We start from the raw sequence: 14,568 nt of genomic DNA, 5'->3' as shown, positions 1-14,568 counted from the left end.
CCATTCCATTCCATTCCATTCCATTCCATCCCATTCCATTTGGGTTGATTCCATTCCATTCCATTCCATTCCATTTCATTCCAATCCATTCGGTTTCATTCCATTCCATTCCATTCCATGCCATTCGGTTGCTTCCATTCCAATCCAGAACATTCCATTCCGTTCCATTCAATTCCGGTTCATTCCATTCCATTCCATTCCATTCCATTCTATTCCATTCTGTTTAATTCCATTCCATTCCATTCCATTCCATTCGAGTTGATTCCATTCCATTCCATTCTATTCCATTCCATTCCATTCTATTCCATTCCATTCCATTCTATTCGCGTTGATTCCATTCCATCCCTTTCCATTCCATTCCATCCCATTCCATTCCATTCCATTCCATTCCATTCGGGTTGATTCCATTGCATTCCATTCCATTCCATTCTATTCCATTCCATTCGGGTTCATTCCATTCCATTCCGTTCCATTCGATTCCATTCCATTCCATTCCATTCGGGATGCTTCCATTCCAGTCAAGAACATTCCATTCCATTCCATTCCATTCCGGTTGATTCCATTGCATTCCATTCCATTCCATTTCATTCCATTCGGGTTGATTCCATTCCATTACATTCCATTCTGGTTGATCCTATTCGATTCCATTCGCTTCAATTCCATTCCATTCCATTCCATTCGAGTTGCTTCCATTCCATTCCAGAACATTCCATTCCATTCCTTTCCATTCTTTCCATTCCATTCTATTCGGGTTCATTCCATTCCATTCCATTCCATTCCGTTCCATTCTGGTAGAATCCATTCCGTTCCATTCCAATCCATTCCATTCCATTCCGATTGATTCCATGCCATTCCTTTCCATTCCATTCCGTTCCATTCCATTCCATTCCGATTAATTCCATGCCATTCCATTGCATTCCATTCCATTCCACTCCATTCCTCTGTGGTTGATTCCATTCCATTCCATTCCATTCCATTCCTTTCCAATCCGTTTCATTCCATTCCATTCAATTTCAATCCATTCGGGTTGATTCCATTCCATTCCATTCCATTCCATTCCATTAGGGTTGATGCCATTCCATTCCATTCAACACCATTCTATTCCATTTGGGTTGATTCCATTCCATTCCATTCCATTACATTACATTACATTCGGGTTAATTCCATTCCATTCCATTCCATTCCATTCCATTTCATTCCATTCCATTCGGGATGCTTCCATTCCAGTCAAGAACATTCCATTCCATTCCATTCCATTCCTATCCATTCCTTTCCATTCCGGTTTATCCCTTTACATTCCATTCCATTCCTTTCGTTTTGATTCCATTCCATTCCATTCCATTCCATTCCATTCCATTCGGTTTGATTCCATTCCATTCCATTACATTGCTTTCCATTCCATTCCATTTCATTCCATTCGGGTTGATTCCATTCCATTCCATTCCCTTCATTTCCATTCCATTCCATTCCATTCTGGTTGCTTCCATTCCGATCCAGAACATTCCATTCCATTCCTTTCCATTACATTCCATTCCGTTCCATTCGGGTTCATTCCATTCAATTCCATTCCTTTCCATTCCATTCCATTCCATTCCATTCCATTCCACTCGGGATGTTTCCATTCCATTTCATTCTATTCCATTCCATTCCATTCCAATCCATTCCATTCTGGATGATTACATTCCATTCCATTCGTGTTGATACCATTCCATTCCACGCCATTCCATTCCATTCCTTTAGGGTTGTTGCCGTTCAATTCCATTCCATACCATTCCATTATATTTGGGTTGATTCCATTCCATTCCATTCCATTACATTCGGGTTAATTCCATTCCATTCCTTCCCATTCGATTCCATTCCATTCCATTCCATTCGGGATGCTTCCATTCCAGTCAAGAACATTCCATTCCATTCCATTCCATTCCATTCCGGTTGATTCCATTGCATTCCATTCCATTCCATTTCATTCCATTCGGGTTGATTCCATTCCATTCCATTCCATTACATTCCATTCTGGTTGATCCTATTCGATTCCATTCGCTTCAATTCCATTCCATTCCATTCCATTCGAGTTGCTTCCATTCCAATCCAGAACATTCCATTCCATTCCTTTCCATTCTTTCCATTCCATTCTATTCGGGTTCATTCCATTCCATTCCATTCCATTCCGTTCCATTCTGGTAGAATCCATTCCGTTCCATTCCAATCCATTCCATTTCATTCCGATTGATTCCATGCCATTCCTTTCCATTCCATTCCATTCCGTTCCATTCCATTCCATTCCGATTAATTCCATGCCATTCCATTGCATTCCATTCCATTCCACTCCATTCCTCTGTGGTTGATTCCATTCCATTCCATTCCATTCCATTCCATTCCATTCCTTTCCAATCCGTTTCATTCCATTCCATTCAATTTCAATCCATTCGGGTTGATTCCATTCCATTCCATTCCATTCCATTAGGGTTGATGCCATTCCATTCCATTCAACACCATTCTATTCCATTTGGGTTGATTCCATTCCATTCCATTCCATTCCATTCCATTACATTCGGGTTAATTCCATTCCATTCCATTCCATTCGATTCCATTTCATTCCATTCCATTCGGGATGCTTCCATTCCAGTCAAGAACATTCCATTCCATTCCATTCCATTCCTATCCATTCCTTTCCATTCCGGTTTATCCCTTTACATTCCATTCCATTCCTTTCGTTTTGATTCCATTCCATTCCATTCCATTCCATTCCTTTCGGTTTGATTCCATTCCATTCCATTACATTGCTTTCCATTCCATTCCATTTCATTCCATTCGGGTTGATTCCATTCCATTCCACTCCATTCCATTCTGGTCGATTCCATTCCATTCCATTCCCTTCATTTCCATTCCATTCCATTCCATTCTGGTTGCTTCCATTCCGATCCAGAACATTCCATTCCATTCCTTTCCATTACATTCCATTCCGTTCCATTCGGGTTCATTCCATTCCATTCCATTCCATTCCATTCCATTCCATTCCATTCCACTCGGGATGTTTCCATTCCATTTCATTCTATTCCATTCCATTCCATTCCAATCCATTCCATTCTGGATGATTACATTCCATTCCATTCGTGTTGATACCATTCCATTCCACGCCATTCCATTCCATTCCTTTAGGGTTGTTGCCGTTCAATTCCTTTCCATACCATTCCATTATATTTGGGTTGATTCCATTCCATTCCATTCCATTACATTCGGGTTAATTCCATTCCATTCCTTCCCATTCGATTCCATTCCATTCCATTCCATTCGGGATGCTTCCATTCCAGTCAAGAACATTCCATTACATAACATTCCATTCCATTCCATTCCGGTTGATTCCATTGCATTCCATTCCATTCCATTTCATTCCATTCGGGTTGATTCCATTCCATTCCATTCCATTACATTCCATTCTGGTTGATCCTATTCGATTCCATTCGCTTCAATTCCATTCCATTCCATTCCATTCGAGTTGCTTCCATTCCAATCCAGAACATTCCATTCCATTCCTTTCCATTCTTTCCATTCCATTCTATTCGGGTTCATTCCATTCCATTCCATTCCATTCCGTTCCATTCTGGTAGAATCCATTCCGTTCCATTCCAATCCATTCCATTCCATTCCGATTGATTCCATGCCATTCCTTTCCATTCCATTCCGTTCCATTCCATTCCATTCCATTCCGATTAATTCCATTCCATTCCATTGCATTCCATTCCATTCCACTCCATTCCTCTGTGGTTGATTGCATTCCATTCCATTCCATTCCATTCCATTCCTTTCCAATCCGTTTCATTCCATTCCATTCAATTTCAATCCATTCGGGTTGATTCCATTCCATTCCATTCCATTCCATTCCAGTAGGGTTGATGCCATTCCATTCCATTCAACACCATTCTATTCCATTTGGGTTGATTCCATTCCATTCCATTCCATTACATTACATTACATTCGGGTTAATTCCATTCCATTCCATTCCATTCGATTCCATTTCATTCCATTCCATTCGGGATGCTTCCATTCCAGTCAAGAACATTCCATTCCATTCCATTCCATTCCTATCCATTCCTTTCCATTCCGGTTTATCCCTTTACATTCCATTCCATTCCTTTCGTTTTGATTCCATTCCATTCCATTCCATTCCGGTTTATCCCTTTACATTCCATTCCATTCCTTTCGTTTTGATTCCATTCCATTCCATTCCATTCCATTCCATTCGGTTTGATTCCATTCCATTCCATTACATTGCTTTCCATTCCATTCCATTTCATTCCATTCGGGTTGATTCCATTCCATTCCACTCCATTCCATTCTGGTCGATTCCATTCCATTCCATTCCCTTCATTTCCATTCCATTCCATTCCATTCTGGTTGCTTCCATTCCGATCCAGAACATTCCATTCCATTCCTTTCCATTACATTCCATTCCGTTCCATTCGGGTTCATTCCATTCAATTCCATTCCATTCCATTCCATTCCATTCCATTCCATTCCACTCGGGATGTTTCCATTCCATTTCATTCTATTCCATTCCATTCCATTCCAATCCATTCCATTCTGGATGATTACATTGCATTCCATTCGTGTTGATACCATTCCATTCCACGCCATTCCATTCCATTCCTTTAGGGTTGTTGCCGTTCAATTCCATTCCATACCATTCCATTATATTTGGGTTGATTCCATTCCATTCCATTCCATTACATTCGGGTTAATTCCATTCCATTCCTTCCCATTCGATTCCATTCCATTCCATTCCATTCGGGATGCTTCCATTCCAGTCAAGAACATTCCATTACATAACATTCCATTCCATTCCATTCCGGTTGATTCCATTGCATTCCATTCCATTCCATTTCATTCCATTCGGGTTGATTCCATTCCATTCCATTCCATTACATTCCATTCTGGTTGATCCTATTCGATTCCATTCGCTTCAATTCCATTCCATTCCATTCCATTCGAGTTGCTTCCATTCCAATCCAGAACATTCCATTCCATTCCTTTCCATTCTTTCCATTCCATTCTATTCGGGTTCATTCCATTCCATTCCATTCCATTCCGTTCCATTCTGGTAGAATCCATTCCGTTCCATTCCAATCCATTCCATTTCATTCCGATTGATTCCATGCCATTCCTTTCCATTCCATTCCATTCCGTTCCATTCCATTCCATTCCGATTAATTCCATTCCATTCCATTGCATTCCATTCCATTCCACTCCATTCCTCTGTGGTTGATTGCATTCCATTCCATTCCATTCCATTCCATTCCATTCCTTTCCAATCCGTTTCATTCCATTCCATTCAATTTCAATCCATTCGGGTTGATTCCATTCCATTCCATTCCTTTCCATTATATTCCATTGCATTCCATTCCATTCGGGTTCATTCCATTCCATTCCATTCCATTCCATTCCCTTCGTGTTGAATCCATTCCATTCCCTTCCATTCCATCCCATTCCATTCTATTCCATTCCATTCCGATACATTCCATTCCATTCCCTTCCATTCGTGTTGATTCCATTCCATGCCATGCCATTCCATTCCATTCCGGTTGATTCCATTCCATTCCATTCCATTCCATTCCATTCCATTCCATTCCATTCCATTCCATTTCATTTCCTTCGTGTTGATTCCATTCCATTCCATTCCATTCCGTTCCCTTCCATTCCATTCCATTAGAGTTGATTCCATTCCATTCCATTCAATTCCATTCCATTCCATTTCATTCCATTCTCGATGATTCCATTCCATTCCATTCCATTCCATTCGGGTTGATTCCATTCCATTTCATTCCATTAGATTCCATTCCTTTCCATTCCATTCGTGTTAATTCCATGCCATTCCACTCCATTCCATTGCCTTCCATTCCATTCCATTCCATTCGGGTTGCTTCTATTCCATTCCAGAACATTCCATTCCATTCCATTCCGATTGATTCCATTCCATTCCATTGCATTCCATTCCATTCCACTCCATTCCATTGTGGTTGATTCCTTTCCATTCCATTCCATTCCATTCCTTTCCATTCCGTTTCATTCCATTCCATTCAATTTCATTCCATTCGGGTTGAATCCATTCCATTCCATTCCTTTCCATTATATTCCATTCCATTCCATTCCATTCGGGTTCATTCCATTCCCTTCCATTCCATTCCATTCCATTCCATTCGGGTTGATTCCATTCCATTCCATTCCATTCCTTTCCATTCCATTCCATTCCGGTTGATTCCACTCCATTTCCTTCCATTCCATTCCATTCCATTCATTCCATTCTGGTTTATTCCATTCCATTCCATTCCATTCCATTCCATTCCATTCCATTCCATTCCATTCTATTCCATTCTATCCCATTCCATTCCATTCCATTCGGGATGATTCCATTCCATTCCATTGCATACCTTTCCATTGCTGTTGATTCCATTCCATTCCATTCCATTCCATTCCACTCCATTCCATTCCATTCCGTTTGTGTTGATTCCATTCCGTTCCAATCCATACCATTCCATTCCATTCCATTCCGGTTAATTCCATTCCATTCCATTTCATTCAATTCCATTCTGGTTGATTCCATTCCATTTCTTCCTATTCCATTCCATTCCATTCTATTCCATTCCATTCCATTCTATTCGCGTTGATTCCATTCCATCCCATTCCATTCCATTCCATCCCATTCCATTCCATTCCATTCGGGTTGATTCCATTGCATTCCATTCCATTCCATACCATTTGCGTGGATTCCAGTCCATTCCATTCAATTCCATTGCATTCCATTCCATTCGGGTTGATTCCTTTCCATTCCATTCCATTGCATTCCATTCCATACCATTCCATTCCATTCCACTCAGGTTGATTCCATTCCTTTTCTTTCCATTCCATTCCATTCCATTCCATTCCATTCCATTCGGGTTTATTCCATTCCATTCCATTCCATTCCATTCCATTCCATTCCATTCCATTCCGTTCCGTTCCATTCCATTCCATTCTATGCCATTCCAATCCATTCCATTCCGTTTGATTCCATTCCATTCCATTCCATACCATTCCATTCCTGTTGATTCCTTTCAATTCCACTCCATTCCATTCCATTCCGTTTGGGTTGATTCCATTCCGTTCCAATCCATACCATTCCATTCCATTCGGGTTGATTCCATTCCATTCAATTCCATTCCATTTCATTGCATTCTGTTTGATTCCATTCCATTCCATTCCATTCCATTCTGGTTGATTCCATTCCATTCCATTCCATTCCATTTCATTACATTCCATTCGGGTTGATTCCATTCCATTCCATTCTATTCCATTCCATTCCATTCAATTCGCTTTGATTCCATTCCATTCGATTCCATTCCATTCGGATTGACTCCATTCCATTCCATTTCATTCCATTCTATTCCATTCCATTGCATTCCATTTCATTCCATTCGGGTAGATTCCGTTCTATTCCATTCCGATCCATACCATTCCATAACGGTTCATTCCATTCCATTCCATTCCATTCCATTCCATTCCATTCCATTCCATCCCATTCCATTTGGGTTGATTCCATTCCATTCCATTCCATTCCATTTCATTCCAATCCATTCGGTTTCATTCCATTCCATTCCATTCCATGCCATTCGGTTGCTTCCATTCCAATCCAGAACATTCCATTCCGTTCCATTCAATTCCGGTTCATTCCATTCCATTCCATTCCATTCCATTCTATTCCATTCTGTTTAATTCCATTCCATTCCATTCCATTCCATTCGAGTTGATTCCATTCCATTCCATTCTATTCCATTCCATTCCATTCTATTCCATTCCATTCCATTCTATTCGCGTTGATTCCATTCCATCCCTTTCCATTCCATTCCATCCCATTCCATTCCATTCCATTCCATTCCATTCGGGTTGATTCCATTGCATTCCATTCCATTCCATTCTATTCCATTCCATTCGGGTTCATTCCATTCCATTCCGTTCCATTCGATTCCATTCCATTCCATTCCATTCGGGATGCTTCCATTCCAGTCAAGAACATTCCATTCCATTCCATTCCATTCCGGTTGATTCCATTGCATTCCATTCCATTCCATTTCATTCCATTCGGGTTGATTCCATTCCATTACATTCCATTCTGGTTGATCCTATTCGATTCCATTCGCTTCAATTCCATTCCATTCCATTCCATTCGAGTTGCTTCCATTCCATTCCAGAACATTCCATTCCATTCCTTTCCATTCTTTCCATTCCATTCTATTCGGGTTCATTCCATTCCATTCCATTCCATTCCGTTCCATTCTGGTAGAATCCATTCCGTTCCATTCCAATCCATTCCATTCCATTCCGATTGATTCCATGCCATTCCTTTCCATTCCATTCCGTTCCATTCCATTCCATTCCGATTAATTCCATGCCATTCCATTGCATTCCATTCCATTCCACTCCATTCCTCTGTGGTTGATTCCATTCCATTCCATTCCATTCCATTCCTTTCCAATCCGTTTCATTCCATTCCATTCAATTTCAATCCATTCGGGTTGATTCCATTCCATTCCATTCCATTCCATTCCATTAGGGTTGATGCCATTCCATTCCATTCAACACCATTCTATTCCATTTGGGTTGATTCCATTCCATTCCATTCCATTACATTACATTACATTCGGGTTAATTCCATTCCATTCCATTCCATTCCATTCCATTTCATTCCATTCCATTCGGGATGCTTCCATTCCAGTCAAGAACATTCCATTCCATTCCATTCCATTCCTATCCATTCCTTTCCATTCCGGTTTATCCCTTTACATTCCATTCCATTCCTTTCGTTTTGATTCCATTCCATTCCATTCCATTCCATTCCATTCCATTCGGTTTGATTCCATTCCATTCCATTACATTGCTTTCCATTCCATTCCATTTCATTCCATTCGGGTTGATTCCATTCCATTCCATTCCCTTCATTTCCATTCCATTCCATTCCATTCTGGTTGCTTCCATTCCGATCCAGAACATTCCATTCCATTCCTTTCCATTACATTCCATTCCGTTCCATTCGGGTTCATTCCATTCAATTCCATTCCTTTCCATTCCATTCCATTCCATTCCATTCCATTCCACTCGGGATGTTTCCATTCCATTTCATTCTATTCCATTCCATTCCATTCCAATCCATTCCATTCTGGATGATTACATTCCATTCCATTCGTGTTGATACCATTCCATTCCACGCCATTCCATTCCATTCCTTTAGGGTTGTTGCCGTTCAATTCCATTCCATACCATTCCATTATATTTGGGTTGATTCCATTCCATTCCATTCCATTACATTCGGGTTAATTCCATTCCATTCCTTCCCATTCGATTCCATTCCATTCCATTCCATTCGGGATGCTTCCATTCCAGTCAAGAACATTCCATTCCATTCCATTCCATTCCATTCCGGTTGATTCCATTGCATTCCATTCCATTCCATTTCATTCCATTCGGGTTGATTCCATTCCATTCCATTCCATTACATTCCATTCTGGTTGATCCTATTCGATTCCATTCGCTTCAATTCCATTCCATTCCATTCCATTCGAGTTGCTTCCATTCCAATCCAGAACATTCCATTCCATTCCTTTCCATTCTTTCCATTCCATTCTATTCGGGTTCATTCCATTCCATTCCATTCCATTCCGTTCCATTCTGGTAGAATCCATTCCGTTCCATTCCAATCCATTCCATTTCATTCCGATTGATTCCATGCCATTCCTTTCCATTCCATTCCATTCCGTTCCATTCAATTCCATTCCGATTAATTCCATGCCATTCCATTGCATTCCATTCCATTCCACTCCATTCCTCTGTGGTTGATTCCATTCCATTCCATTCCATTCCATTCCATTCCATTCCTTTCCAATCCGTTTCATTCCATTCCATTCAATTTCAATCCATTCGGGTTGATTCCATTCCATTCCATTCCATTCCATTAGGGTTGATGCCATTCCATTCCATTCAACACCATTCTATTCCATTTGGGTTGATTCCATTCCATTCCATTCCATTCCATTACATTACATTCGGGTTAATTCCATTCCATTCCATTCCATTCGATTCCATTTCATTCCATTCCATTCGGGATGCTTCCATTCCAGTCAAGAACATTCCATTCCATTCCATTCCATTCCTATCCATTCCTTTCCATTCCGGTTTATCCCTTTACATTCCATTCCATTCCTTTCGTTTTGATTCCATTCCATTCCATTCCATTCCATTCCTTTCGGTTTGATTCCATTCCATTCCATTACATTGCTTTCCATTCCATTCCATTTCATTCCATTCGGGTTGATTCCATTCCATTCCACTCCATTCCATTCTGGTCGATTCCATTCCATTCCATTCCCTTCATTTCCATTCCATTCCATTCCATTCTGGTTGCTTCCATTCCGATCCAGAACATTCCATTCCATTCCTTTCCATTACATTCCATTCCGTTCCATTCGGGTTCATTCCATTCCATTCCATTCCATTCCATTCCATTCCATTCCATTCCACTCGGGATGTTTCCATTCCATTTCATTCTATTCCATTCCATTCCATTCCAATCCATTCCATTCTGGATGATTACATTCCATTCCATTCGTGTTGATACCATTCCATTCCACGCCATTCCATTCCATTCCTTTAGGGTTGTTGCCGTTCAATTCCTTTCCATACCATTCCATTATATTTGGGTTGATTCCATTCCATTCCATTCCATTACATTCGGGTTAATTCCATTCCATTCCTTCCCATTCGATTCCATTCCATTCCATTCCATTCGGGATGCTTCCATTCCAGTCAAGAACATTCCATTACATAACATTCCATTCCATTCCATTCCGGTTGATTCCATTGCATTCCATTCCATTCCATTTCATTCCATTCGGGTTGATTCCATTCCATTCCATTCCATTACATTCCATTCTGGTTGATCCTATTCGATTCCATTCGCTTCAATTCCATTCCATTCCATTCCATTCGAGTTGCTTCCATTCCAATCCAGAACATTCCATTCCATTCCTTTCCATTCTTTCCATTCCATTCTATTCGGGTTCATTCCATTCCATTCCATTCCATTCCGTTCCATTCTGGTAGAATCCATTCCGTTCCATTCCAATCCATTCCATTCCATTCCGATTGATTCCATGCCATTCCTTTCCATTCCATTCCGTTCCATTCCATTCCATTCCATTCCGATTAATTCCATTCCATTCCATTGCATTCCATTCCATTCCACTCCATTCCTCTGTGGTTGATTGCATTCCATTCCATTCCATTCCATTCCATTCCTTTCCAATCCGTTTCATTCCATTCCATTCAATTTCAATCCATTCGGGTTGATTCCATTCCATTCCATTCCATTCCATTCCAGTAGGGTTGATGCCATTCCATTCCATTCAACACCATTCTATTCCATTTGGGTTGATTCCATTCCATTCCATTCCATTACATTACATTACATTCGGGTTAATTCCATTCCATTCCATTCCATTCGATTCCATTTCATTCCATTCCATTCGGGATGCTTCCATTCCAGTCAAGAACATTCCATTCCATTCCATTCCATTCCTATCCATTCCTTTCCATTCCGGTTTATCCCTTTACATTCCATTCCATTCCTTTCGTTTTGATTCCATTCCATTCCATTCCATTCCGGTTTATCCCTTTACATTCCATTCCATTCCTTTCGTTTTGATTCCATTCCATTCCATTCCATTCCATTCCATTCGGTTTGATTCCATTCCATTCCATTACATTGCTTTCCATTCCATTCCATTTCATTCCATTCGGGTTGATTCCATTCCATTCCACTCCATTCCATTCTGGTCGATTCCATTCCATTCCATTCCCTTCATTTCCATTCCATTCCATTCCATTCTGGTTGCTTCCATTCCGATCCAGAACATTCCATTCCATTCCTTTCCATTACATTCCATTCCGTTCCATTCGGGTTCATTCCATTCAATTCCATTCCATTCCATTCCATTCCATTCCATTCCATTCCACTCGGGATGTTTCCATTCCATTTCATTCTATTCCATTCCATTCCATTCCAATCCATTCCATTCTGGATGATTACATTGCATTCCATTCGTGTTGATACCATTCCATTCCACGCCATTCCATTCCATTCCTTTAGGGTTGTTGCCGTTCAATTCCATTCCATACCATTCCATTATATTTGGGTTGATTCCATTCCATTCCATTCCATTACATTCGGGTTAATTCCATTCCATTCCTTCCCATTCGATTCCATTCCATTCCATTCCATTCGGGATGCTTCCATTCCAGTCAAGAACATTCCATTACATAACATTCCATTCCATTCCATTCCGGTTGATTCCATTGCATTCCATTCCATTCCATTTCATTCCATTCGGGTTGATTCCATTCCATTCCATTCCATTACATTCCATTCTGGTTGATCCTATTCGATTCCATTCGCTTCAATTCCATTCCATTCCATTCCATTCGAGTTGCTTCCATTCCAATCCAGAACATTCCATTCCATTCCTTTCCATTCTTTCCATTCCATTCTATTCGGGTTCATTCCATTCCATTCCATTCCATTCCGTTCCATTCTGGTAGAATCCATTCCGTTCCATTCCAATCCATTCCATTTCATTCCGATTGATTCCATGCCATTCCTTTCCATTCCATTCCATTCCGTTCCATTCCATTCCATTCCGATTAATTCCATTCCATTCCATTGCATTCCATTCCATTCCACTCCATTCCTCTGTGGTTGATTGCATTCCATTCCATTCCATTCCATTCCATTCCATTCCTTTCCAATCCGTTTCATTCCATTCCATTCAATTTCAATCCATTCGGGTTGATTCCATTCCATTCCATTCCTTTCCATTATATTCCATTGCATTCCATTCCATTCGGGTTCATTCCATTCCATTCCATTCCATTCCATTCCATTCCATTCCATTCCCTTCGTGTTGAATCCATTCCATTCCCTTCCATTCCATCCCATTCCATTCTATTCCATTCCATTCCGATACATTCCATTCCATTCCCTTCCATTCGTGTTGATTCCATTCCATGCCATGCCATTCCATTCCATTCCGGTTGATTCCATTGCATTCCATTCCATTCCATTCCATTCCATTCCATTCCATTCCATTCCATTTCATTTCCTTCGTGTTGATTCCATTCCATTCCATTCCATTCCGTTCCCTTCCATTCCATTCCATTAGAGTTGATTCCATTCCATTCCATTCCATTCAATTCCATTCCATTCCATTTCATTCCATTCTCGATGATTCCATTCCATTCCATTCCATTCCATTCGGGTTGATTCCATTCCATTTCATTCCATTAGATTCCATTCCTTTCCATTCCATTCGTGTTAATTCCATGCCATTCCACTCCATTCCATTGCCTTCCATTCCATTCCATTCCATTCGGGTTGCTTCTATTCCATTCCAGAACATTCCATTCCATTCCATTCCGATTGATTCCATTCCATTCCATTGCATTCCATTCCATTCCACTCCATTCCATTGTGGTTGATTCCTTTCCATTCCATTCCATTCCATTCCTTTCCATTCCGTTTCATTCCATTCCATTCAATTTCATTCCATTCGGGTTGAATCCATTCCATTCCATTCCTTTCCATTATATTCCATTCCATTCCATTCCATTCGGGTTCATTCCATTCCCTTCCATTCCATTCCATTCCATTCCATTCGGGTTGATTCCATTCCATTCCATTCCATTCCTTTCCATTCCATTCCATTCCGGTTGATTCCATTCCATTTCCTTCCATTCCATTCCATTCCATTCATTCCATTCTGGTTTATTCCATTCCATTCCATTCCATTCCATTCCATTCCATTCCATTCCATTCCATTCTATTCCATTCTATCCCATTCCATTCCATTCCATTCGGGATGATTCCATTCCATTCCATTGCATACCTTTCCATTGCTGTTGATTCCATTCCATTCCATTCCATTCCATTCCACTCCATTCCATTCCATTCCGTTTGTGTTGATTCCATTCCGTTCCAATCCATACCATTCCATTCCATTCCATTCCGGTTAATTCCATTCCATTCCATTTCATTCAATTCCATTCTGGTTGATTCCATTCCATTTCTTCCTATTCCATTCCATTCCATTCTATTCCATTCCATTCCATTCTATTCGCGTTGATTCCATTCCATCCCATTCCATTCCATTCCATCCCATTCCATTCCATTCCATTCGGGTTGATTCCATTGCATTCCATTCCATTCCATACCATTTGCGTGGATTCCAGTCCATTCCATTCAATTCCATTGCATTCCATTCCATTCGGGTTGATTCCTTTCCATTCCATTCCATTGCATTCCATTCCATACCATTCCATTCCATTCCACTCAGGTTGATTCCATTCCTTTTCTTTCCATTCCATTCCATTCCATTCCATTCCATTCCATTCGGGTTTATTCCATTCCATTCCATTCCATTCCATTCCATTCCATTCCATTCCATTCCGTTCCGTTCCATTCCATTCCATTCTATGCCATTCCAATCCATT

Source organism: Pan paniscus, chromosome 18 (genome assembly GCF_029289425.2).
Source record: "Pan paniscus chromosome 18, NHGRI_mPanPan1-v2.0_pri, whole genome shotgun sequence".
Lineage (NCBI taxonomy): Eukaryota > Metazoa > Chordata > Mammalia > Primates > Hominidae > Pan > Pan paniscus.
The sequence above is the reverse complement of the archived record's forward strand: the minus strand, read 5'-3'. Positions refer to the sequence as shown.